This window comes from Macrobrachium rosenbergii, unplaced genomic scaffold (assembly GCF_040412425.1).
Source record: "Macrobrachium rosenbergii isolate ZJJX-2024 unplaced genomic scaffold, ASM4041242v1 13909, whole genome shotgun sequence".
Classification (NCBI taxonomy): domain Eukaryota; kingdom Metazoa; phylum Arthropoda; class Malacostraca; order Decapoda; family Palaemonidae; genus Macrobrachium; species Macrobrachium rosenbergii.
Window position 1 is genome coordinate 576,972 of NW_027100726.1, and position 27,690 is coordinate 604,661.

The 27,690-nt window shown below is 48.6% G+C and overlaps 1 pseudogene; it reads left to right on the forward strand.

The window, feature by feature from the left end:
* Positions 1 to 223: 223 nt before the first annotated feature.
* LOC136838044 (zinc finger protein 420-like) overlaps positions 224 to 27,690 on the forward strand; it is an 82,488-nt pseudogene continuing 55,021 nt past the window's right edge.

The following is a 27,690-nucleotide window of genomic DNA, read 5'->3' on the forward strand; positions in this document are numbered from 1 at the left end:
TTGATATAAAAAGATAATTCAATTGTGAATGCGAGACACGTTGCCAAGAGGGATTTAATTATTCGGTAAACTCTCTCATATATTTGAAATATACCCTTCAATATCCACTAAAGTATATTCTCTTAATAAAAAGTATAGTTTATTCATTTCACGCTCGCGTGCGCGCTCTTGCGCAAACATACGCTCGAAATTTCAATAAGATATGGACGTTATAGGACTATGTGGCAACTTGGAATCTGTTTGTTTACATCGAGAGCGACGACTGAAGACAGTGAAGAAGGGGAACTCCAGTGTCTTCGTATAAATCGTCATTCGTTACACCGTGTAACGACTGGAATCTGTTATTGAAGGTAATATGAGGTCAACACATCCATCTTGATGGACGTTAATGATTAAGCAACTATAATTACCCCTAATCTTAACGTAAATGACGGGAGTTAAATAAGGCTGCCTACCTGAACCTTTTTTTATTTGATTTAATCCATTGATTGTATTTATTATTATTATTATTATTATTATTATTATTATTATTATTATTATTGTAAAACTATGGAACACCTCCGCACGGAACATTACCTTGGAAAGTGAGTTTTCTTCTACTTTGAGTGTTGCTGATGAAGGAAGTGGCGTTGTTTATTGGCGGTCAGTTATTATTAATCTCACGTCTCTGTTGGGGACCCTTTGGGGAGTTGGGGGAGGGGTTTGGGGGTTAAAACACACCGAGAGAGAACGGACATGTTGTTGTTCCGATGGCCACCCTGGAATGGCTCTGTGCAAGCGCAAGGCATATGGGAGCCTAGGTATGTTCAAGAAGGGAGTGGCTAATGTAACCTAGCCTATTATTAAAGGAAAAATCCTAACCTAACCTAGTAGGACCCCCCAGTGAAGGAAACAACATTTTGTTCCGACACAGTATACAAACCCTCGGTCCTTTGCATTAGGAATTACTTTCAGGCGTAGGCTGGAAACGGCCGTTAAACTCTTGAGCATTCCAGTTTGCTTTCAGCCGTCATGGGTTGCTGACATGTTTTCGTTCTCTCCGCCTGACTGCCGTTAAGCTCTTATTATCCCGGTGGGATCTCTGTATTTTTGTTTATATATATGTGTGTTTGATATTTATTAATACAAACCCACGTTGTTCGACACAATATACAAACCCTCGGTCCTTTACATTAGGGATTACTTTCAGGCGTAGGCTGGAAACGGCCGTTAAACTCTTGAGCAAGGTGGTTAGGCAGTAACTACCTCCAGGTAGGCGGGGATACCCGCCTGCCCAGATGTAAACATTCCAGTTTGCTTTCGGCCGTCTTGCGTTGCTGACGTGTTTTCGTTCTCTCTGCCTGACTGTCGTTAAGCTCTTATTATCCTCGGTGGGATCTTTCTGTATTTTTGTTTATATATACGTGTGTTTGATATTTGTTAATACAAACCCACGATTTGTGATGTTGACCTGGCGAAGCCGTCGTTCCCCTGCTTATGTCTTGGGTTGATGGCCCAGGGCATAACTGGAGTAGCGTAACCAAGTGGTAATGCTTCTATCCAGCGGCCCTTCATAAATACTGAAGGCGCCCCTGTACTTTCGGAGATATAGTTTGGGATGCAATATCTTCACTCCCCTACATCCATCGGGACGTAAGAGTTGGTTCCTTCTTAGGCTTCGCCCTCCGTGTGTAAGGGGCATCACTAATTTCTTCCCTACTTATGCTGAGTGTTACCCTTCGCCTGCGCTTAGAGATTTGCGGGCAGAGTGGGAGGTTATGGGCGTCGTTGATAAGTTCTGCTTCCACGGCGCCCTTGGTGACCTCCCCTCCGTCCTTTTTTCTCTTCCTGTAGGTTCTTCCTTCTCCCCTTAGTAGATCTCTCTCCTTCACCCTCTTCGCTCGCTCGTCGGGCGAAGACCCTGGGCGGGGTGGGGGGAGCAATCAAGCGACCTCGTCTAGAGTACCTCCACCCGCTGCGTAGGGCTGTTCCCCTTGTAGCGGGAGGAGCCTCCCTCTACTAATCATCTTTGTTTTTCTTTCAGGTTGACAGTGAGCATCGCAGACACAGCAGTAGTTGGCTGGATATATCAAGAATATCTTGCATGAAGCAGTCCTGACATTCATTCAGTGTTGCTTCGGGATTGACCACAATACCTGATTAGATGACATATTTCCACGTCGGGATCGCTCTGACTCTGTTCCCGCCGATGTAGATCGATCGCTGTCATTGCTGGTTTTCATGTATGTTGTTGTAATGCTTCCTGCGTATCTGTGGTCCATCTGCTCCTGCTGTTCCCTGTGTTATGCTCTTGTCAACTCCACGACAGTCTGTGGGCTGCTCTCCTGGTCTCCTGTCGCAGCCCACCTGATCGCTCCTGTCGCTGCTGGTGACTTTCAAATGACATTCTGTCCGTTGCAGTAGCTCCTGCCTTCCGAACCGCTAACGAGCTCCTACATCCTGATCGTGCCGCTTCTTCCCCTAGTGATCGTGCCAGGGCCACTTCCGTTGTGTTCCTGCCAGCTGCCCTGGAGGTTCGATGTCTGCCATCCTGTAGAAGATGTTGGCGTGAAAGGGAAGGAAGTCGCCTAATGGAAGTGAGCGTTCTGGCCGTTGCATAGCTCCTGCTCTCGAACCTTTGCCGTAGCTCCTGCATCGGCTGTCCTGATCATTCCTGCCGCTTCTGGCGGTCGTTGCCCAAAGGCCACTTCCGTGCATTCCTGCCAGCTGCCCCAGAGGTTACGATGTCCGCCATCCTGTAGAAGATGTCAGCGTGAAGATGTAGGAAGTCGTCCTGTTGAGGTGATGTTCCTGGCGTTGCAGTAGCTCCTGCCTTCGGAATTGCTGCCGTGGCTCCTACATCGGCTGTCCTGATCATGCTTCTCCTGGTGGTGGTGTCCTGGCTGCGTCCGTTGTGTTCCTGCCGGACTACCCTGGAGGTTGGCTGACGTTTCGTGGTCCACCATCCTGTAGAAGATGTCGGAGTGGAGGAGAAGGAAGCCGTCCTGTGGAAGTAGCCGCCGTCTTCATCTTATCTTCGATTTCGTCTTCTGCTGCGTCTTCCCTTCTTTTCCCGAGGTCCAAGGGGGTCCGTGATCGGACAGACCTCCATCGGCCAAGGAAAGGAATACTGCTTCTTCCCCTTGATGCCCTTGGGCGCCCAAGGACTGCCTCCTTCCGAGGAGGCAGTGGGTCTCTCGTTGGCTCTTCCCGACCCGGGTTAGGAAACCGATTGGCATAGCCATGGGTTTTTGTGTTTGAAGGAGCTTGTGGCAGCGGCAGACCTCAGTTTGCGATTCTGTTCCCGAGTCTTAGAGGTTCCGCCTCTCGGTTGTTCTGAGAGACGCGAAATGGACAGAGAGAGCTCCGACGAAATTTTCTTCAGAATTCGGCTGCCTGGCGTGCTTTGGGTATCGGTCCCCCGATTCTCTCGTATTATAACCAAGTACCCAAGGAGGGTTTCATGGGATCTGTCAAGGTCTCATTCAAGGGGACAGGTACAGGAGTTTAGCATCGGAAACAGCAAGGGTCTTCCTCTTCAAGTTACGATCGCCCGTGTCTTCGGACTCATGACCCTTGTAGTTCCCGAGGGGCCGAGAGTGTCAGGGATCGCCGCGGTCCTGGCTTCCGAGAGTGTTCTCAACCTGATGAATTCTTTTCTTCGAAGTAGTTAATTCAGGTCGAGACACCAAGCTCTTCTTGCCTCGGAGGGTCTTGCCGGCTGCAGTTTTTTTGGGAATTCTGGTGCTAAGATGAAGGACTTTGTCCCAATTCGGATCTCCGGTTCATAAGTCCCGAGTTGGCTCGGCCCTTAGGAACAAACCTTTACTTGGTTCTGCCTTTCTCTTTCAGAGATTTGCCAGATACCCCCGGTAATCAAGGTTCACACCAGGGCACTGACTTGTCCTTTGGACAATGGCCAAGAACTTTGGGTTTTAGTCATCTCAACTCGACCTTGAGTTCAAACCAGCTCCCCTCAACTCCTTAGCTAAGAAGTCCTAGGCTTCAGAAGAAGATTGCAACTGCTGATGCCTGGACGAAATGATACTTATCGAGTCTCTGGAACTGGCAGCGACATTGCCTTGACCTGGGAATGGATTCCTTCAGGAGAAGTATCTATTTCCCTTAGGTCTCGGCAATTCTTTCCATCGAACTTCCATCCTGCACCTCTCCCGTGCTCCTGATTCGGGAAATGCCAGCTGGCTAGAGCTAATTGCCTCGGTACCCTGTCATCTTGCAGAAGCTTCCCCATGGTGGAGAATGGAAGTCTGCTTTCTTTCCTCCGTTCTTTCCTCTTCGATATATGAGGAAAGAGTTAGGCTAATGCTTGATTGAAGGAACCTTCAAATATGCTTGCATATTCCCCTCACATCTTGTGTCTACTTACGGATTCACCGATTGAGGAATAGGCGCACACTGGTAAGACCTTGTCTTGAATTTGTGTGACCGAGACGATTAGTACCTTCTCATCACCGTCCTGGGATCAGGGCAGCCTTTTGGCCATCCAAGAATTCAGGATGGGTTTTGCGGCACTCACTGGTTTCGTTGAACAACAAAAACACAGTAGTGGCATTTGTCGACAAACAAGAGGCAATCGTTTTTTCCTCCTGTTTTCATCTCGACATTTGCAGGTACTCGAGTGTTGTTCTATTGCACACTCGACAGCTCAATTAACCAGATGCATTCTTGGTGGGGATGTATTGGTAGGCAAGCCTGGCCTCGGGTTTGAGTGATCGGGACGGAACATGCTGCTCACTCTTTCTTCACGAAGATTCATGCAGAGACTGGTCGACTGAGAAATCCCTACCGTCCTTCTGTTGCCTCCCTGCACACAAGTCGGTAGTTTTTTCTCACTCCTTCATACCAGACCAGGGGCCACTCCGTTGAGGCATGCTGTCTTTTTGGTGAAAACTCGATATCGACGTTTTTTCCTCCGTATTTGTCCGTTTCGCTAGGGGTTCACAAACATTGCTCACCCCGAGTTACAGACAAATACTTGAAGACTTCGCCTCCATCCGACCTGATTGCCGAGGCATCGAGAAGAATTCCACTTGACCCAACCTCCTGTAGCAGCTACACAAGAAGCGGTTCTTGAGGCAGTACATCCCTGTGTGTTCAGGACTGGGAGACTTTCCAGCTTTCCTTGCAAGCACAGGCTTTCTCGCCGAGCGGCAACGGATATAGCTGGATATCCCTTGAAGTCCTATGCAACACTGTCCCAGGGACTGGATCCGTCTTCAGTGGTGGTGTCGTTGTTGGAACTTCTTCTCGGGCCAGAGTTGCTCGTCAAGTCTGGACTTCCTCGTCTTCTCCGCCGAGGGTTGCTTCTCTCCCTTTCATTTGTGAAGAACGTAGGCCCTTGCAACCTAGTCTTCTATCTGAAGTAGCCTTCATCTCCTCAGTCGAGAATTAGCTACGGATGAGAAGCTTCTTCAGTCGTGCTCTCCCAGGGAACTGTTTCCTGGGTGGCATGTAACTCTCGTTTAGGGTTCCTGTCTGTGCTATTCGCCCGTTACAGAGAGTCGTCGGATAGAGAGATATGCCCTCTTAGGACCATCTCTCATCTTACCCTGGCCTTGGTGTAGAAGATGGAAGAACAGGGATGGGATCATACCTCGACTCCTTCTCGGATGTCGTAGGTGGACTCTGAATCCATTGGAATCGACTGTCGGGTTCGAGTCCTTCTTGTTCCCCTCCTCTTGGACTTTGTGTCGATGATCCAGATCATTCGTTACTTTGTCCTATTGGGAGCTGTGGTACTTTCCGAAAGGCTCAACATTCCTAACCTGGATGTCGTCAACGTTGTCACTAGTACTGTCTCTCCCAAGGAAGAAGTGTCTAAGGACATATCTTCCTCCTGACTTCGTGAAGCGATCTAAAGAGGTACTTAGCAGCTGATGACGACGATACCAGTACCTTTCACCCGAGAGCTCACGAAGTGGATGGCTTGGTCCATCCCTCGCATTCCGGAAGTTTCTGTCGGTTTGGAAGCAAGACGTAGTCTCTTAGACCACATTCTTGTCTTCTTCCTTCGGTCTTGCCCACAGGCCCTTGGAACCCTTTTTCCTTGGCTCTGTGGTGGCTGCTCAACAAGTTGTGTTGTCTTACCCGGCTCCTTCAAGAGGACAGTAGTAGCATCTCGCCCTGGCGTTGGTTCTGGAAGTGAGAAGGATTCCGAGAGTGACTGGCCTGTCATCCTCCTCCTCCCTTCTCTCCCCTCCAACTTCTCCTCCTTAGGGATGAGAATAGGACTTGAACCAATAGCTGCTGGAACTGGCAGTGATGCGATAAGACTACACATCGAGCACCCGTTCTATTTTTCTTGTAGAATCATAGAAGCAATTCTGCTCCTTCCTCTAGCAAGGGGAGGAAGGAGAGACTGGCAATAAAGGAACCCTATCTCGGCTTTTCCTTACTGCTTCCGACTCTAGATCCTTCCAGCCTATTTCAGAGGAGTTACGTTTCCTCACTCATGCGAAAAAGGTCCAGTATCTGACATTTGATCTTGCAGTTCCTACACTCCGATCAATATGTCAGAGGCACGGTACTCCTCCTCGCTCTTTCGACCAGGAGGAGTAACCCAGGTGTGCAGAACTCCAGTCAGTTCAGGAGACTCACTCAGACTCCTCCCTCCAACCAGTGAGTCTTCCTAATGTAAAGGACCGAGGGGTTGTATATTGTGTCGGAACAAATAACAATTTTTAAAAGTAAATTGTATTTTTCCTAATTATACAAACCCGAGGTCCTTTACACTTTATGCCCACCTCATGCCACCCCTCAATCTGAACCTGGACCAAAAGGCAAACTGGAATGTTTACATCTGGGCAGGCGGGTATCCCCGCCTACCTGGCGGTAGTTACTGCCTAACCACCTTGTTCAAGAGTTTAACGGCCATTTCCAGCCTACGCCTGAAAGTAGTTCCTAATGTAAAGGACCTTAGGTTTGTATGGTTAGGAAAAATACAATTTACTTTTAAAAATTGTTATTTTGCTAATAACCGAATTGGATAACAACTGTTTTGCTTGTATTTCAATCATCGTACGGTTAAACAATTACCGTAGTTATGTTAAAAATGACGTTAAGGACTGATATATTTTTACACTATACCCTCATCCGCATTGGAGAAAAGATCGGCAAGGAAATATACTGCTACAGTAAATTTAAGCTGCAAGTTGTAGCTGAAGCTGAAAAAACAAAAGTTCAAGCTGCTAATGAATCGACCGCAAATAAAATTGGAAAGTATTTTAATCAAAACTACTGGGCATGAAAGAACACATATTACTACTGTTTTCACGCTGATAAAAGATAAATACGAAAAGCTTGTAGTATGATGATGAAATCAAGAGAAAATAGCGAACGGAATCTTGATTTTTTTTACACAAAACAAACATACCCCCAAACGGCCAGCCTCCAACATCATCTATTAACGAAAAAATAGCTAAATTAATTTGACAACGAGACATATTTAAGTTAAATTTTGACTTAAAAACACTTCGTATAACGAAAAATATATATGTCCCACATAAACAAAGTATCTAGAGATTCATTTACGCTAACTAGAAGCAAGAAATGCGCTCTGAATGGAGTTAAATGCGGCGAAATAAACACGTGATCGGTTCCCAAACCAAAACATTTGATCGCAATTTATAATACTAAAGCAATATGAGAATATATACAATTGCATACAGTGTAGTAAAGCATAACTTTTTAAAAGATCCATGGAAAAGATGCACATTTGTTATTTTGATGTTTGTATAATACAGTGTTATTATGTGAAAAAAGAATACAGTATAATGTAGGCTAGGCTACCATATATGATATACCAAACTGCAGGCTAGGCCTTGTTTGTTATTCAATTTCTCTTTATACTGACTTACCATGTCAATCTGCATTGAACTTACAGAATTAGCTGACACTAATAATTACTCAACCATATATGCATAAAGTATACCGTGTAGTGTAGGCTAGGCTATCATATATGTATAGATGGTACTGATTACCCTAGTGTAGGCTAGGCCATATTCAAGTTACGATTTTTTCAACAAACGATGGATTTTTTGGAACCTAACCCCATCGTAAGTAGGGGAATACCTGTACTAGAGGTTTCACCTCTAAAGGGGCTGCTTAATGCCTTTGCGAAGCCGCTCAGGGTGCTCGAGATTCTATGGAATATCAGAGTATCCCGATCTGGTCTGAGAGATTTTCCTTGGCCCAGTTCGGGAGCAGTGCGAGAGAAAGGGCTGAGGCAACCAGGTGTCTCGGCTCCTCTTCCTGCCAGCACTCCAAGCGCTCCCGGGTGCTTGCCAGTGCTCGGTTGGGTTCCCAGCCTAGTGTCTCGATCCCATCGGTTCGAACATCAGAAGAAGCAGGGAAGAGATTCCCTTCGGGAGTAATGCAGGACTTCTAAGGGACTGACTTTCTTCCGGGAGACAATTTTCTCTCGTTGGCTCTTGCCGCTCTCGGGCGGGAACCGATTCGCATTCTCCTGTGGGATCTTGCATTTCGGGGGCCGCGAGAGCGGTGCCTCTCGAGGCCATGCCCTCGTTGCCAGACTTGGAAGTCTTGGCTCTTTCGATCTCTTAGGAAACAAAGCAGCCACTCCCGATTTTTGGGAGTATTGTGGGTAGCTCGAATTCTATGAATCACGAACGCTCTCCTGACGAGAGGAACAGGACGAGAGAAAGTGCTGAGACACCCAGGTGTCTGGGTGCCGAGACTATCGGGTGTCTGGGTGCCAAGACTCCTGGGTGTCTGGGTGCCGAGGCGCCAGGTGTCTCAATACTGCCCGCCAGCTGCTTCGGTTGCTCGGCCTGGCTTCATTCTTGTGTCTTGAACTTTAGGGTTTGAGCATGCAAGATAGCAGACACAGAATTCCCCTTTGAACCTTCTTCTCGAGGGGCCTCGGCCTCGAAGGAGTTTAGAGTTCAGGAAACTAGCATGTTCCGACACAATATATGCAAACCCTCGGTCCTTTACACTAGGAATTACTTTCAGGCATAGGCTGGAAATGGCCATTAAACTCTTGAGCAAGGTGGTTAGGCAGTAAAAAACTCCAGGTAGGCGGGGATACCCGCCTGCCCGGATGTAAACATTCCAGTTTGCTTTCGGCCGTCATGCATTGCTAATGTGTTTTTTCGTTCTCTCCGCCTGACTGTCGTTAAGCTCTTATTATCCCGGTGGGATCTTTCTGTATTTTTATTTATATGTACATGTGTTTGATATTTATTAACACAAACCCACGATTCGTGATAACCTTGCATAAGCCGTCGTTCCCTGCTCTGTGTCTTGGGTTTGACGGCCAAGGGCGTTATTGAAGAAGCATAAACGAGTGATAATGCTTCTCTTCCAGCAGCCCTTTACGTAAAAACTGAAGGCTCCCCTGTACATTCGGAGATATAGTTTGGGATGAATATCTTCACTCCCCTACATTGATCGGGACGTAAGAGTTCGTTCCCTTCTTGGGCTAACGCCCTCCGTGTATAAGGGCATCACTAATTCCTTCCTACTTATGCTGAGTGTTGCTCACCGCCTGTGCTTGGAGAACTGGGGGCCAGGTGGGAGGTTGCGGGCGTCGTCGATAAGTTCCGCTTCCACAGTGCCCTTGGTGGCCTCCCCTCCGTCCTTTTTTCTCTTCCCGTAGGTTCTTCCTTCTCCCCTTTAGTAGATCTCTCTCTTTCGCCCTCTTCGCTCGCTCGTTGGGCGAAGACTAGGTGCGGGGAGCGATTGGGCTACCTCTTGTAGAGTACCTCCTCCCGCTGCATAGGGCAGTTCCCCTTGTAGCGGGAGGAATCTCCCTCTACTAATCATCTTTGCTTTTCTTTCAGGTTGACAGTGAGCATTCCAGACACAGAAGTAGTTGGCTGGATATATCGAAGGATATCTCGCATGAAGCAGTCCTGACATTCATTCAGCGTTGCTTTGGGATCGACCACAGTACCTGGTTAGATGACATATTTCCACGTCGGGATCGTTCTGAATCTTTCCCGCCGATGTGGATCGATCGCTGTCATTGCTGGTCTTCATGTATGCTGTTGCAATGCCTCCTGCATATCTGTGGTCCATCTGCTCCTGCTGTTTCCTGTGTTATGCTCTTGTCAACTCGACAGACTGTGGGCTGCTCTTCCTGGTCTCCTGCCGCAGCCGCCCTGATCGTTCCTGTCACTGCTGGTGACTTTCATGTGACATTTCTGTCCGTTGCAGTAGCTCCTGCCTTCCGAACCGCTAACATAGCTCCTGCATCGGGTGTCCTGATCGTGCTCACTACTTCTCCTAGTGGTCGTGCCCGGGACCGCTTCCTTTGTGTTCCTGCCAGCTGCCCTGGAGGTTACGATGTCCGCCATCCTGTAGAAGGTGTTGGCATGAGGGGGAAGGAAGTCGCCTTGTGGAAGTGACGTTCCTGACCGTTGCAATAGCTCCTTCCCTCCGAACCTCTGCCATAGGTCTTGCATCGGCTGTCCTCCTGTCGGTCATGCCCGGGGCCGCTTCCATTGTGTTCCTGCCAGCTGCCCCAGAGGTTACGATGTCCGCCATCCTGTAGAAGATGTCGCCGTGTAGATGAAGGAAGTCGCCCTGTTGAGGTGATGTTCCTGGCCGTTGCAGTAGTTCAGGCCTTCCGAACCGCTGCCGTAGCTCCTTCATCGGCTGTCCTGATCATGCCTGCTGCTTCTCTCCTGGTGGTGATGTTTCGTGTCGACCATCCGTTGTGTTCCTGCTGGACTGCCCTTCAGGTTACAATGTTTCTGTTGCGTCCACCATCCTGTAGAAGATGTCGGAGTGGAGGTGAAGAAAGCCTTCCCTGTTGAAGCCCTTGGACTATTTAGGGACTGTGTTCTTCATCTTATCTTTGTTTCTTCCCGTGTTCGGGTGCTCGTCTTCCCTTCCTCTCCTGAGATCCAGAGACCTCAGTTTGGGTTCCCTTAGAGGTTGGACAGATCTCTGTCGGGCTCGAGATTCTATGGAAGTAGTATCCCGATCTGGTCTGGAGAGATTTTCTGGGCCCAGTTCGGGAGCAGTGTTAGAAAGGGCCGAGGCACCCAGGTGTCTCAGCTCCTCTTTCTGCCAGCACCTAGCGCGCTCCCAGTGTTTGCCAGTGCTCGGTCGGGTTCCCAGCCTGGTGTCTCGATCCTGTCGGTTTGAACATCAGAAGAAGCAGGGAAGAGATTCCCTTCGGGAGTCCTGTGGGACTTCTAAGGGACTGACTCTCTTCCGGGAGACAAGTTTCTCACGTTGGCTGTTTCCGCCCTCGGGTGGGAACCGATTCGCATTCTCCTGTGGGATCTTGCATTTCGGGGGCTGCGAGAGCGGTGCCTCTCGAGGCCACACCCTCGTTGCCAGTCTTGGAAGTCTGCGTCTAAGACTGGTTCTGTGCTTGGCTCTTTCGATCTATTAGGAAACAAAGCAGCCCCTCCCGATTTTTAGAAGTCTTATGGGTAGCTCGAAATCTATGAATCATGAGCGCTTTCCTTACGAGAGGCCCAGGATGAGAGAAAGTGCCAAGACACCCAGGTGTCAGGTTGCCGGGACACCCAGGTGTCTGGTTGCCGAGATGCCCGGGTGTCTGGGTGCTGAGATGCCAGGTGTCTCGATACTGCCCGCCAGCTGCTTCGGTTCCTCATCCGGGCTTCATTCTTGTGTCTCGAAGTTAAGGGTTCGAGCATGCAAGATAGCAGACACAGAATTCCCCTTTGAACCTTCTTGAGGGGCCTCGGCCTTGAAGGAGTTTAGAGTCCGAGAAACTAGCAATTGTTCACAGCAGACGAGTCCGGCCTACCCAGTTATGATTGTGCTCGCGCGATCGGCTCGGCTCGGCCCCCGGTCGCGCTTACAAGACTAACTCGGCTTGCCAGACTGGCTCAGCTCGGCTCGGCTCACCCCGCCTGCCTCCCAGTCGCCGCACGCGATCGGCTTGGCTCGGCTCAGCCCTACTTGTTTTTTTCCGATTCGGCTTCTCGGCTATGTTCGAGTGAACTTTTTGCTCTTCCCAGGAAAGCGCTTTGCTACAGCACAAGTGCTCTTCTTCCCCCTTGTGGCAGTAATCTCCTTCGGTTGATTATCGCTCACGGTCTGCCTCTCCTGCTTATCTTACTGGCAGGAAAGGTAGGGATACTCTTTTCTCCTCACCTGTTCTCTTCTCCTCTCAGTTGTTCCGAGAGGCGCGAGACGGACAGAGAGAGCTCCGACGAAATTTTCTTCGGAGTTCGGCTGCCTGGCGTGCTTTGGGTATCGGTCCCCGATTTCTCTTGTATTATAACCAAGTAGCTGAGGAGGGTTTCATGGGATCTGTCAAGGTCTCCTCCAAGGGAGAGGTACAGGAGTTTCATGCATCGGAAACAGCGAGGTCTTCCTCTTCAAGTTCGCCGTGCCCCCGCGCTGATTCGCGGCGCGAGGATCCCTGGGACAGGACTGCGGCTCCCCCAATGAATAACCTTCATCACTCACAACCCTTGCAGTTCCCGAGTGACCGAGAGTGTCAGGGACCGCCGCGGTCCTGGCTTCCGAGAGAGTTCTCGACCTGATGAATTCTTTTCTTTGAAGTAGTTAATTCAGGTCAAGACACCAAGCATCCACCCCTGCCTCGACAGAATATGAATTCTTCTTGCCTGGGAGGGTCTTGCCGACTGCAGTTTTTTGGGCAATTCTGGTGCCAAGAAGAAGGACTTTGTCCCAATTCGGATCTCCGGTTTCGTAAGTCCCGAGTTGGCTCGACCCTTAGGAACGAACCATTACTTGGTTCTGCCTTTCTCCTTGGGAGATTTGCCAGATACCCCGGTAATCAAGGTTTGCACCAGGGCACTGACTTGTCCTTTGGACAATGGCCAAGAACTTTGGGTCTTAGTCATCTCAACTCGACCTTGAGTTCAAGCCAGCCCCCCTCAACTCCTTAGCTAAGAATTCCTAGGCTTCAGAAGAAGATTGCAACTGCTGATGCCTGGACGAAATGATACTTATCGAGTCTCTGGAACTGGCAGCGACATTGCCGAGACCTGGGAATGAATTCCTTCAGGAGAAGTATCTATTTCCCTTAGGTCTCAGCAATTCTTTCCATCAAACTACTATCCTGCCACCTCTCCCGTGTTCCCGATTCGGGAAATGCCAGCCTGGCTAGAGCTAATTGCCTAGGTACCCTGTCATCTTGCAGAAGCTTCCCCATGGTGGAGAATGGAAGTCTGCTTCCTTTCCTCCGTTCTTTCCTCTTTGATGTATGAGGAAAGAGTTAGGCTAATGCTTGATTGAAGGAACCTTCGAATATGCTTGCATATTCCCCTCACATCTTGTGCCTACTTACGGATTCACAGATTGAGGAATAGGCGCACACTGGTAAGACCTTGTCTTGAATTTGTGTGACCAAGACGATTAGTACCTTCTCATCACCGTCCTGGGCTCAGGGTAGCCTTTTGGCCGTCCGAGAATTCAGGATGGGTTTTGCGGCACTCACTGGTTTCGTTAAACAACAAAACCACAGTAGTGGCATTTGTCGACAAACAAGAGGCAATCGTTTTTTCCTCCTGTTTCATCTCAGCATTTGCAGGTACTCGAGTGTTGTTCTATTGCACACTCGACAGCTCAGTTAACCAGATGCATTCTTGGTGGGGATGTATTGGTAGGCAAGCCTGGCCTCGGGTTGGAGTGATCGGGACGGAACATGCTGCTCACTCTTTCTTCACGAAGATTCATGCAGAGACTGGTCGACTGAGAAATCCCTACCGTCCTTCTGTTGCCTCCCTGCACACAAGTCGGTAGTTTTTTTTTTTTCTCGCTCCTTCATACCAGACCAGGGGCCACTCCGTTGAGGCCTGCTGTCTTTTTGGTGAATACCCGATATCGACGTTTTTTTCCCTCTGTATTTGTCCGTTTCGCTAGGGGTTCACAAACATTGCTCACCCCGAGTTACAGACAAATACTTGAAGACTTTGCCTTCATCCGACCTGATTGCCGAGGCATCGAGAAGAATTCCGCTTGACCCAACCTCTTGTAGCAGCTACACAAGAAGCCGTTCTTGAGGTAAGTACATCCTTGTGTGTTCAGGACGGGGAGACTTTCCAGCTTTCCTTGCAAGCACAGGCTTTCTCGCCTAGCGGTAATGGTTATGGCTGGATATCCCTTGAAGTCCTCTGCAACACTGTCCCAGGGACTGGATCCATCTTCGCTGGTGGTGTCGTTGTTGGAGCTTCTTCTCGGGTCAGAGTTGCTCGTCAAGTCTGGACTTCCTCGTCTGCTCTGCCGAGGGTTGCTTCTCTCCCTTTCGTTTGTGAAGAACGTAGGCCCTTGCGACCTAGTCTTCTATCTGAAGTAGCCTTCATCTCCTCAGTCGAGAGTTGGCTATGGACGAGAAGCTTCTTTAGTCGTGCTGTCCCAGGGAACTGTTTCCTGGGTGGCATGCGACTCTCATTTAGGGTTCCTGTCCGTGCTCTGCACTTGCCTTAGGAGAGTCGTCGGAGAGAGATATGCCTCTTAGGACCATCTCTCATCTTACCCTGGCCTTGGTGTAGAAGATGGAAAAACAGGGATGGGGATCATACCTTGACTCCTTCTTGGATGTCATGGGTGGACTCCGAATCCATTGGCATCTACTGTCGAGTTCGAGTCGTTCTTAGTCCCCTCCTCCTTGGACTTTGTGTCGATAATCCAGATCACTCGTTACTTTGTCCTATTTGGGAGCTGTGGTACTTTCCGAAAGGCTCGACATTCCTAACCTGGATGTCGTCAACGTTTTCACTAGTACTGTCTCTCCCAAGGAAGAAGTGTCTAAGGACACATCTTCCTCCTGACTTCGTGAAGCAATCAAAGGAGGTACTTGGCAGCTGATGACGACGATACCGGTACCTTCCACCCGAGAGCTCACGAAGTGGATGGCTTGGTCCATCCCTCGCATTCCGGAAGTTTCTGTTGGTCTGGAAGCAAGACGTAGTCTCTTAGACGACACTTGTCTTCTTTCTACGGTCTTGCCCACAGGCCCTTGGAACCTTTTTTCCTTGGCTCTGTGGTGGCTGCTCAACAAGTTGTGTTGTCTTACCCAGCTCCTTCAAGAGGACGAGTAGCATCTCGCCTAAGGTGTTGGTTCTGGAAGTGAGAAGGATTCTGAGAGTGACTGGCTTCTCTTCCTCCTCCTTTCCCGTCCTCCAACTTCTCCTTAGGGATGAGAATAGGACTCAAACCAATAGCTGCTGGAACTGGCACTGATGCGGTAAGACTACACATCGAGTACCTGTTCTATTTTTCTTATAGAATCATAGAAGCAATTCTGCTCCTTCCTCTAGCAAGGGGAGGAAGGAGAGACTGGCAATAAGGGAACCCTATCTCTGCTTTTCCTTACTGCCTCCGACTCTAGATCCTTCCAGCCTAATTCGTAGGAGTTACGTTTCCTCACTCATGCGAAAAGGTCCAGTATCTGACATTTGATCTTGCAGTTCCTACACTCCGATCAATATGTCAGAGGCACGGTACTCCTCCTCGCTCTTTCGACCAGGAGGAGTAGCCCAGGTGTGCAGAACTCCAGTCAGTTCAGGAAACTCACTTAGATTCCTCCCTCCAGCCAGTGAGTCTTCCTAATGTAAAGGACCGACGGTTTGTATATCGTGTTGGAACAAATCACAATTTTTCCTAACTATACAAACCTAAGGTCCTTTACATTACACACTATGCCCACCTCATGCCACCCCTCACTCTGAACCTAGAATGTTTACATCCGGGCAGGCGGGTATTCCCACCTACTTGGCGGTAGTTACTGCCTAACCACCTTGCTCGAGTTTAATGGCCGTTTCCAGCCTTAGCCTGAAAGTAATTCCTAATGTAAAGGACCTTAGGTTTGTATAGTTAGGAAAAATACAATTTACTTTCAAAAACTGTGATTTTTTGGTCCACTTATATACATGGAATTAGCTCTAAACCCATTAATTTCCGACGAAATTGAAGGTGAAATTCGTGCTAAACACATCAAAATCAGTCAGAAAATATTTCTATGTCATAACGGCGTGTTGCCTCTTACTGCAATAATACCTTATAATTATTATTATTAGCGTATTATTGTTGTTATTATTATTATTATATTATTATAATCATCAGTAGAACTAAGTAAGAGCTCCGCATTAGGTATTACCTTGGAAATTGAGTTTGTTCCGCCATGATATACAAACCATAGGTCCTTTACATTTGGAATTACTTTCATTGAAGCTGGAAGCGGCCGTTGAACTTTCGAACAAGTTGATTAGGCAGTTAACCACTGCCCTCCTGCCCGGATGTAAACATTCCAATTTGCTTTCAGCCACCGTGTGGTACAGACGTGTTGCTTCGCTCTGATGCCTGGACTTCCGTTGAGCTGTTTTCTCACTGGAATATTTTCTGTTTGCTGTATGCATTGTGTATTCATTTCTCTATCATGAATGCTCAAGAATGAAGTAAATCTCGTAAGCCCGCCTTCCCCCAGCGTGTGTCCTTGGGTTGGTGGGAAGAAATGTAATAGTTTTCGATCTAAAGTTCAGGTGGACCTGCATGCCCTTTGCTCTTCTTGCAGGGGGCGTGTGTGTTCCCGTTATTCTCCTTGTACTGAGTGTTGCCCTTGGTTGGCTGAGCAGTGGGTGAGGTTTGAATGGAGGAAACAGTACTGGAGGAAAGCCTTCCTAGGTGTCATCTGAGGGTTACACGCCCCCGATGACTCCCTTGGTGGCTAACCCTTCAGGCTGCAGACAATCAGGACGACCTCACCTGGGGCTTCTCGCTCCAAGGGGGAATTTTTTCCCCCAGAGCGAGTGGAGTCTCCCTCCCCTAATCCGACTTTGTCTTCAGGTATGGTGGTAGAGGCTTCTCATGGGGGGAGCAGGCTCTAGATCTTGCTTCAACCTGGCTTCACCATCACTGGAGGGTCTCCTGTCTCATATCTCTGGTGCCCTGGTAGTGACCCACGCCGCGGCTGCTGCCACTACCAGCACCGTTATGAAGACCACTTTTGCTGAGGTGCCCCATGACTCTTTTCTCACCTGGCTACCCAGGTGACTGCTGCACTGGCATCCCATCACGCAGTGCCACTCCCGCCTGGCTTCCTGGCCCTGCTGTTCCAGCCAGGACCCTCCGTGATGGTGACTTCATTCGTGCCCCATGTTATGGTTCCCGCAACTGCTGTTCCTGGTGTTGCTGGCTCCTGGGCTTTCCTGGCTTCTCCACTTGCCCTGGCTATCCCAGTCGCCCCAGTCCTGGCTCCTAGGTTTCCTGGCTCTCGGCCTGTCCTGGCTTCCCCACCTGTCCAGGCTGTTCCGGTCGCCCCTGTCACTGCTCCTGGCTTCTTTTGCTCCTGGCCTGGACTGGGTGCCCCGGTTGCCCCAGTCTCATCTGTTGACGTCTCTGCTACCCTGGCCACCCTGGCCACCCTGGCTGCTCCTGTGACTTCTGCTGCTCCCTCCTGGATAGGGGATTTGACCGCCATCCTGAAGAAGATGACAGAGAAGAAGTTGAAGAAGAGACCTAGGAAGGTGTTGTCTTTGTTACCGTCATCGTCTGCTACCTCCTCCCCTTCTTCCAAGGCTCTTCAGTCGAAGAAGAAGGCTGTCTCTCCTCTCCCCCCCCCCAAGAAATCCCATTCTGTGGTTTCTAAGGGACTGCCTCCCTCCACAGGGGAAGTAGTGGGATCTCTTGTCGGCTCTTCCCGTCCTTTGGGTCAGGGAACCAAATTGTTGACCCCTGGGTCTAGCATTTCGGGAGCCGTGGGCGTGCAAACCTCAGTCTGCACACCCATTGCCATGCCTAAGAAATCCGCTTCGAAGGCTGGCACTGTGTCGGGCGCTCGTTTGCGAGCCACTCCAAGTACCCAGGTCTCTAAGGAGACTTGGGTATCCCAAACCAGGATGAGAGAAAGAGCCAAGACCTGCAGGTGACTCAGCTCTGCCTGCTGGCACTTCCTTTAGTGCCAAGCAAGGTTCCCAGGTAGATGCTTCGGCCTCTTGTGTCCGGGAGACAGAGAGGAGGTCCCCTGTACAGTCTTCTTGAGAGGCGCTGTCCTCGAAGAAGACTGGGGCCCGTCAAGAGGACAGTGCAAGTTCTTGCCAGTCAGGTGCACGTTCGACTCCACCCAGTCCACGGTCACATTTGAATGATCAGCCTGGCTTGGTCGAGTCGTAAGCTCGGCTCGGCTCGGCTCGCGTGAACCTCTACGCTCTCCTCAGAACAATGCTTTGCCAAGGCAAAAGCGTTCTTCTGGACCTGGGTTGCCATCATCACCGCAGGTGTTGGTGGACCCAGGCAGGTGCCTGATCCTCCTTGCCTGTCCCCTCAACATCCTGGGGTTTCCCTGGAAGGTGCGAGTCGGACAGGAGGAACTCTGGAGAGTCGTCTCTCCAGAGTTTGAGTGCGAGGGCATATGTTCCTGGCTTGGTCCTGGAATTGACTAGGTTGTAGGCCCGCATAGTGCAGGATGGATCCAAGGGGTCTGCCGAGGTTCTCCCTCCTGCCGGGAGAGTAGATTGGGAGGACCACCCACTGGAAGGACCCAAGGGTCCTTTCCCCCAAAATGCGGACACCCCTGAAATACAGAGGACTTTTGTAGAGGTCATTGCGCTGATTCGTCAGCACAACGACCTTGGGGAAGGGACCACCGTCTGTGGATCGTCCTTCGTGCCTCAAATCCCTCTGGGGTCCGAAAAAGGAACCCAAGGTTTTGATGGGGCTGCTATGGTCCACACTTGCTGAGGGGGTTCTTGATCAGGTGAATAATATTGTTTCTGGACAAGATAATTCACTACATTCGAACCGCTTGGACAAGCTACTTCCTCCTTCTCTGCCTCAACAGAAGCAATTTTATACCCCCTTGGAGAGGGCATTGCCGCCTAAGCAGGTTGACCCAGACCTGGTGCGTCTAGGCCTGGGTTTCTTGCTGCAGCAGCTTACTGCAGAAGGAATCTCCCTCTCACAGCAAGAGACTGTGACTCTTGAAACCACTGCTGTGGCGGCTCTCCAGGCAGTCTCCTGGCTGGATCTGTGGTCTTTCACAGTATCCAAAGTGGCTGCCTTCTCGGGCACTATTGTGCCTGGGAAGGACTCCACTTTCGGGAGGCTGTGTCAGTCTGGAGGTAAGGCCATCTCCTACCTTGCGCACCAGATGGCAAACCAGGTGCTTAAGGGTATCGGCGCGGTCGGGGATTAATTTTGAGTGACGGTGTTCAAACTTCCACAGGTTTTACCTCTAGTTTGGCCGAATATGCATACAAAATTTCAGGTGAATTGGATGAAAACTTTTTGTTTAACGAATATTTTTCTTTTAAACATAACTTTTTTTTTGTTTTGTAAAGTACATCTCCTTCTTTATTTATCATTCAATTTAAAAACAAAAGTAATAGCAGAAAGTTTAGTTCCTATCAAATAAAATGGCAAACTCAAAAATCTAATATGTGATGTATGCTATTTTAAAAAAATATTTTAAAAAATACAATAAAAAATACCATAAAATTATATATTAAATCTTAGTAAAAAATTTTTTGACAGAAAAAGAAAAATAAATTTGCCGATGTGTTCTCTCACTATCTTTGTTCAAATTGCTTTTTAGATTTTTAAAATCCATTCATAAATAAGGGAGTTTTTGGAATTTGAATGTAGAAAGAGTATGTTCTGAGAAAAACGCAGTTAAAGTTTTGCTAACCATTTATTTTGCTTTTAGAAGCATATAAAGTTTCTTAGAAAAGCCTACATGACACCTGCTCCCCTCTTTTTTATAAGAGATATTATTCCCTCAAAAAAAAAAAACATTTATCTCTTAAAAAAAATAGTTTATATTATTTTTGGGGGGTTATCATAGAACACCACTCTACTCTTGTTCAGCCAGGTTTTTAGGAGGCTAATGAGCTCCTCCTTCATATCCTCCTTTTGATGTTCTTTGCTTCTTTTGCCTTCTTGAATGCATAGCAGACATTCGTTTCCTGGTCTTCTCTTTCATCTGAAGGCCTTTCAGGCTTTCTCCTGCCGTTTTTCTCATAACAGGCAGCAATGAACTTGCTGCATAGCCGATATTATGCTCCGTTGCAGCAACATGAAAAGCAAAGGTCGCAGTATCCTTCCCATGAAGTCTGACCTTTGGACACTTTGCCCATATTTTACTGTTGAACGATTCATTTAGGTTTTGAGTACGACCTTTCGCACATCTTTGCAGTAAATCATCAGAGGAAAGCTCGTCAAATATTTGGCGAACTGGGATCTTTTGCTCCTCTGTAAGTTGGAGTTTTACTTTCATCTTCTTGTGACTCCTGGGAGATACATTCATTGCCAAATCACGATTGTAAAAACACCAGCTATTTTTGCCAATAGGACACTGAGAATGATCATGATTTTTATCATCACTAGTCAGATGTAAAAAGATTGCCATTATATTTTTTTTCATGGTAACTAAAGGGTCAGTGGGATCTCTAGCTCCATTTCTTACTGCAATGCCAAAATATTTTCCAATTTTTATCACCGTGCTATCACTCAATTTATTGAGTCCTCCAAGCTCACTCCTAAACATAACTTTGTTTGTTGTTGTTACATATTTTTGAAACATATTTCTTTCTCAAGGCCATAAGACGAAAGACAGTCCTCTTCTGAACGTGGTTTATGCATTCTTCCTTGAGCACTGGGTATGGAGTGCCATAAGGACCAGTGCCCTCATTCAAACTGCATACTCCTTTATATGCTGTCGAATCCCCATCACCAACAAATACTTTATATATGAATTTCCTGTCTAGTGATCTTTGCCACAATGCGATAGCACCAGCAGCTTCCATATTTCCAGAAGCTTGGTCAAATTTTTTTTTTGCATTCTCCAGACTGTATATGTTTTTCATAAGCTGCATCATATTGTTCTTTTGTTACTTCATTTGTTTTCAGTTTATTATTCAAAGTACTGCAGGAATTACATATCTTACTGAAAACTTCGCCATCAAGAACAAAGCCAGTGTAAGCCTCGGTAACAACTCCTATGCCAATAGGGGATTGATGTCCCCTTTTCATCCAAGTGCCATCATATAATACCTCGATAGGTAAATTACCATGTTCATCTGGTCTGACCCCAATGCTTTCATAATAATCAAATATTGCTCTATCAACTTCTTTCATGGATTCCTTGAAGGTCTGGTCAGCAATCCGTTCAATATACTCTTTATAACGTTCGTACGTGCTGTTTGCTAAAGGTTTGGCACCTAAGGCAATTCGAGTGTTATTCAAGGCTGCCAAGCCTCCCCCATTTATCATGTTTTGATATATAAATGAAGCTGTTGTTTCACCGATATGTTCTGTTTTCACACTTTCACTAGCTTGCACTTTGGTATATTGAAAAACAGACGGTACCTCACACTGACACTTTAGTTTCAAGTCAACATCAAAACTGTTTTTATCAATTTCGAGTGTTATATTGCGGTCACACTGCCCGCAATACGTCGAACTAAAAGCGTCTTTTAGAACTCTCAAGGGTAATGAAACTATTTCTCCATCATTGCTTACACTTAGAAGATCTTCTTTTTCAGTTATATAGCTTCTCAATAAAAAACTTCTTAGGTTGGCTCCTGATGAAACAGCGACATCACCTGCTATGTCAGGGACAGCAGTTACATCTTGAAAATGCTCATTATCTTCCTCCTCCCCCTCCTCATCATCAGATAACTTCAAAACAAAGTGGTCGGTGCCATCATCATCATCATCATCTTGATATATTTGTTCAAGGGAATAGTAGATTTTACTGGGAGCTTCTTAATAGGAAGTACTTGGCATCTCCTCAGCACACGTGGTTGGTGGCAACATGTGAGAAGCCACAACATTAGCTGTGTTTATACTTTTAGCTTCCAGATAAGTTTTGATATTGCGAGAGCTTGCTTCCCTTCGCTTACTAAACTTCTTTTTTGGCATGTTGGTAATACATATAATAAAGAACTGATGTCCAAAAGTCCGAGGAAGTGTTGCAATCGACTGAAAATAACAAACATACGATTACATAAAAAAATATAAGAATTCTCTCTCGGGACAACTGGCTGGCGTTATTCAGCCATGGGAAGAGTTGCCATCTCTATCAGGAAAACATATTGTACGGCATACGAAAGAATACGCAATGAAAAGAAATACAAATACTTAAAGAATGAGTGCAAAATGAAATAGTAAAACCACCCCTAACCAGACCTTTAATTCTCTACCTGGGTGTGGCCTTTAAATTGGCCTTTAAACCATTTAAAAGGCTTCGTATCGATATTATCTTACGCGTGGCAATGGCCAGGACCCAGATCCGTGGAAATATGACGATAACTCATTCTCACGAATTTGAGCCAATATCACCAAAATTACAGGCCGCCGATACCCTTAAGAGAAGAGACTCTGTCCTTTCTCGCTTCACCAGTTCTGTTGGTCCCGAGTCGGCAATGACCCTATGGAATGGACCGTCACTGGGTTCTGCCTCTCTCTTTCCCAGAGAGCTGGTAGATGCTGTGGTGGACAAATGTCGTGCTGGAGACAGCGACCACCTTGTCCACCAGGCAGTGGCCAAGACCTCCGGTGAGACAGGACCTACATACTTCCCCTTTGGACATGCTTCGGTTTTCGTATGCATTGACCGAGGGATGGGGCGCACACCTGGAGGAGTTGCTGATTTTGGAACTCAAGATGGCCTTCCTGGTCCTCCAAGAGTTTCAGGATTGAGTGGTGGGACACCATGATAGTGACATACGTCCACGAGCAAGGGGGCCTGGTGTCCCTTCCACTTCATCAGTTGACAATGCAGAGCCAGAGGCCCACTCAGTAGAGCTGTCAGCCAGGTACATTCCAGGCAAGAGGAATGTAGTGGCAGACAAGCTCAGCTGCCAGAATCAGGTGATAGGGACAGAGTGGTCCCTTCACCCAGATGCAACGGAGAGGTGGTTCGATCTGCAGGGACATCCAGTCATAGATCTGTTCGCCTCCCGGCACAACCGAAAACTTCAGGTCTTCTGTTCGGTTGTGTTGGACTCATGGGCTGCAGCGGAGGATGCATTCCAACACCCTTGGGACATCCTCAATGTCTACACCTTTCCTCTGTTTTGTCTGATTTGCAGGGTGATCAAAAGTTAAGTATACCTTAGTTTTACCAGACCACTGAGCTGATTAACAGCTCTCCTAGGGTTGGCCCAAAGGATCAGACTTATTTTACATGGCTAAGAACCAATTGGTTACTTAGCAACGGGACTACAGCTTATTGTGGAATCCGAACCACATTATAGCGAGAAATGAATTAACTCTTCATCAGCCGGCCGGGGGAGTTGAACTACGGCCTATCGAGTGACAGTCTGAAGCTCAACCGACTCAGCCAACGAAGAGATTCGCAGGGTGATCAGCCAAGTGATGATCACCTCGAATCTCAGGATAATTCTGGTGGGTCCCAAATGGCCCCAGGCTGTTTGGTATCTCGACCTGTTAGCTCTTCCCTCTGAGGCACCGAGAGAGATTCCTCCCCAGCCCAATCTGCTGTTCAACCCCACGTAGAGCTGCACCACCAGGTAGTGCAGTCCCTGTGACTTCTCTCCCCTGAATCGTTTCGCTCGCCAGACACGGTTCACGATGGAGACGGTACAGACAGTACTGTCGGTCATCAGGGAGGGCGACTTCATGCTGACGGTCGATTTGATGGATGCGTACTTCCAGGTACCAGTTCACCCGTTGTCTCGTCGGTGCCTTCGCTTTGGAGTGGTCTATCAATTCAAGGTTCTCTGTTTTGGTCTGTCGACCGCTCCGCAGGTGTTCATGAGAGTGTTCACTCTCATTTCAGTTTGGGCCCATTCGCTTGGGATTCGTCTACTGAGGTAGCTCGACGATTGGTTGATCCTATTAAGCTCCCACTTGCACTTGCTACAGGACAGAGATCGTCTACTCGAGTTGTGTCACGAACTGGGTGTCGTGATCAACTTTCGGAAGTCGGATCTCACTCCCAAACAGAGGACTGAGTATCTGGGCATGCTGATTGACACGGCAGCAAGCAGAGTCTTTCCTTCTCAGGCTCAGATCAGCACGTTCAGGAAGGTGGCGAGGCAGTCCCTGACACAACGGGACCAGCCAGCTCAACGATGGCAAGTCGTGATCGGCCACATTTTGTCCTTGGAGAAACTCGTTCCGCACGGTCGGCTCCACCTTCGGTCTCTCCACTGGAGACTGAGGGACTCCTGGGATCAGTCTCGGGAGCCCCAGTTGGTTCTCGTCCCCATCTCTCAGGAGGTGAGGGACGATCTCGCCTGGTGGTTGGACGACAGGAACCTCTGCATAGGGACACCTCTGTCTTCTTGCCCTCCGGACTTGCTTCTCTTTTCAGACGCATCGAAGGAGGGCTGGGGCGCACACCTGGCGGAGTTGCTGACTTCAGGCGTGTGGGACCAACATGACCGGCACTTCACATCAACGTCCTGGAGATGAAGGCAGCATTCTTAGGTCTTCAGTGCTTCCAGGACCATTTGATGGAACACTCGGTGGCGTTGATGAGCGACAACACGACCGTGGTGGCATACGTCTACAAGTAAGTTGGTCTTGTCTCTCGAGCTCTCCATGAGTTGACGTTGCAGGTGCACTAATGGGCAGTTGCACACTCTGTAGAGCTGTCAGCCAGGTACATTCCAGGCAAGAGGAATGTCCTGGCGGACACACTCAGCCGTTGGGATCAGGTAGTGGGGTCCGAATGGTCTCTCCATCAGAGCATGGCAGACAGGCTCTTTGATCTGTGGGGGCATCCAGTAGCCGATCTGTTTGCCACCCGGTACAACAGGAAGCTTCCAACCTTCTTCTCTGTCGTACCAGACCCGTGTGCAGCTGCAGAAGATGCCTTCCAACACTCATGGAACAACCTCGAAGTGTATGCCTTTACCCCGTTCTGTCTCCGCCCAGTTCTCAGTCGGGTTCTGGTGTCGACGAACCTTCAAATGATCCTGGTGGACCCCAAGCATCCGGAAGCCGCTTGGTATCCAGACCTGCTGGCTCTGCTCTCCAAGGTTCCGAGAGAGCTTCCCCTCTGGCACAACCTGCTTCGTCAGCCCCACGCAGAACGGTACCACCAGGCCGTGGGCTCCCTGTCTCTTTTCGCCTGGAGGTTATCCACCATCTCCTGCAAGCGAGAGGCTTTTCTCACCGAGAAGCAACAGAGATGGCAGATACCTCAGGAAGTCCTCTGCAGCGGTTTACCAGGGTAAGTGGGCCGTCTTCTGCAGTCGGAGCCACTCTTCAGCAGGTAGCGGATTTCTTCGTCGGGAGAAACTCTTATCAGTTTCAGCAGTAAAAGGATACAGGGCGGCCTTAGCCTTGGTCCTGAAGCTGAAAGGCATCGATATTTCGTCCTCCTTGGAAATATCTTTGCTGATGAAGAGCTTCGAACGGTCTTGCCCACCCAGGGAACTGAGGCCCCCCAAGTGGGACGTGTCTCTCGTTTTGTGGAGCCTACCTCGTGCCTCTTACGAGCCACTACAAGAGGCCACAGACAGGGATCTGACTCTCAAGACTGTCTTCCTTCTAACCCTGGCATCGGCGAAGAAGATTAGCGAATTACAGGGACTTTCCTTTACGGTTAGACACTCGAGGGTATGGGCTTCGGTGACGCTCGAATTTGTCCCGGAGTTCGTAGCAAAGACTCAAAATCCAGCGGTCCCTGACACTCGGTTTGAGTCTTTCAGGATCCCATCCCTGAGTGACTTTGTAGATAATGACCCTGATGAGTTGCGACTGTGTCCTGTACGGGCACTACGGCGCTATCTGAAGAGAACACGGCACCTCAGGCCTGAGTGTCGGTGACTCTTCGTTAGCACCGGGACCCCTAAGAAGGTGATGTCCAAGAACACGATTTCTTTCTGGCTTCGTGAGGTTATCAAGAAAGTGTATGCAACAGCTGGAGAGGACATCACCAGCTCCCTACGCCCCTGTGCTAACGAAATTGGGGATTGCGTCCTCTTTAGCATTCAAGAAGAACCTGTCGGTTCAGTAGGTACTGAAGGCGGTCGTGTGGTCACGCCAGACCACATTCGCCTCTTTTTACCTAAGGGACGTTACCCATCAGTCCTTAGATACCTTCTCCTTGGGGCCAGTGGTGGCTGCTCAACAAGTTGTGTAACTTACCCAGCTCCCGTATAGGGCAGAGTTGCGTCTCATCTGTTGTATGTGCGTGATTGGGCGTGAAAGGTGAGTGACTGGCACTCTCTTCCCCTCTATCATCCAACCCTTTCTGTTGGGCAGAGAGTTAGGCCGTACAAGCTGAACCAGACGTCTGACGCAGGTGAGCTTCATTCCTTGAGTGTCCTATCTTTGTTGCCTTCCAGGTACACATTAGATGTAATGTCCCCTCTTTCCCCTGCAAGGCAGGGAAGGGGTTGTGGGCTAATTACCAAACCCATTCCTTATGTTGGTCCTTATTCCTGACGTTTCCTAATCACCCCTTATGTGGCTGGGAAGGGTTCTCTCTGGCTTTCACCTCGCTGTGTGATCGTTTACATACTGTAACCTCGTCACAGCAAGGACGGTCTAGTAGACTGGTCTGTGACACCACAGTTCTCGCAACAGTGCTCATGGTCCAGTGGCCATGTCCTCCGGGTTCTTACCCCAGGTGAACATAAGGTGTGTTGAACTTCCAGTCATTCAGAGACCTACACTCAGATTCCTCTCACCGAATCTTGAGTCCCCATATGTAAAGGACCAAGGGTTTGTATTTGTGTAGGAACAAATCGCATTTTTTAAGAGTAAAATGCACTTTTCCTGACGTACAAACCTGAGGTCCTTTACTCAGGTTACCCACCTCAGCCTCCCCACAATCTGCCCTAGACCTGAAAGTAAAGTGAATGTGTGAAGCTGGGTGGTTGATACTGTGGGCTTCCCACTGTTACCAACCACATGCCCAGCTGGTAGTAATACCAACTCATGCCTTGTGAGTCTTTAGTGACCAGTTCAGCTACGCCAAAAGTATTCCCCATGTGTAAAGGACCTCGGGTTTGTATGTTAGGAAAAATGCATTTTACTCTTAAAAAAGGTGATGTTACTAAAGTGTGATTTGTTTCAACATGATATACAAACCATTGATCCTTTACATTAGGAATTACTTACAGCGCAGCTGGAAATGGCCATTGAACTTTCAAACAAGGTGGTTAGGTGGTTAACTACCGTCCGGGAGGAGTCCCCCTGCCCGGACGTAAACATTCAAATTTTGCTTTTGGCCGTTAAAAAGTGCCCCCTGCCCGGACGTAAACATTCAAATTTTGCTTTTGGCCGTCGTGCGATGCAGACATGTTTCTTCCCTCGCTGCCCTGATTTCCATCGAGCTGATTTTTCTTGGTGGGATCTTTCTCTTCATTGTTCGACCTGTGGGGATGACCAGTGATAGACCTGTTTGCAACCTGTCACAACAGGAAGTTGCCGGTGTTCTGCTCAGTCGTCCTGGACTCATGGACAGCAGCAGAAGATACCTTTCAGCACCCATGGGACAATCTTGAAGTGTACATGCTTCTTTCGTTCTGTCTGATTTGTGTGGTGATCAACAGAGTAATGATCACCGCAGATCTCAGAATGACCCTGGTGGCTCCCAAGTGGCCACATGCCAAATGGTACCCAGACCTGCTATCTCTGCTGTCCGAGGCACCAAGAGCGAGTCCTCCTTGCCACAGCCTCCTTTGCCAGCGGCACATTGAGAGATTCCACCAGTCCGTAGAGTCCCTGTCTCTTCACGGCTAGAGAATATCCAGCATCTCTTGCAAACGAGTCATTTCTCGTTGAGCAGCGACG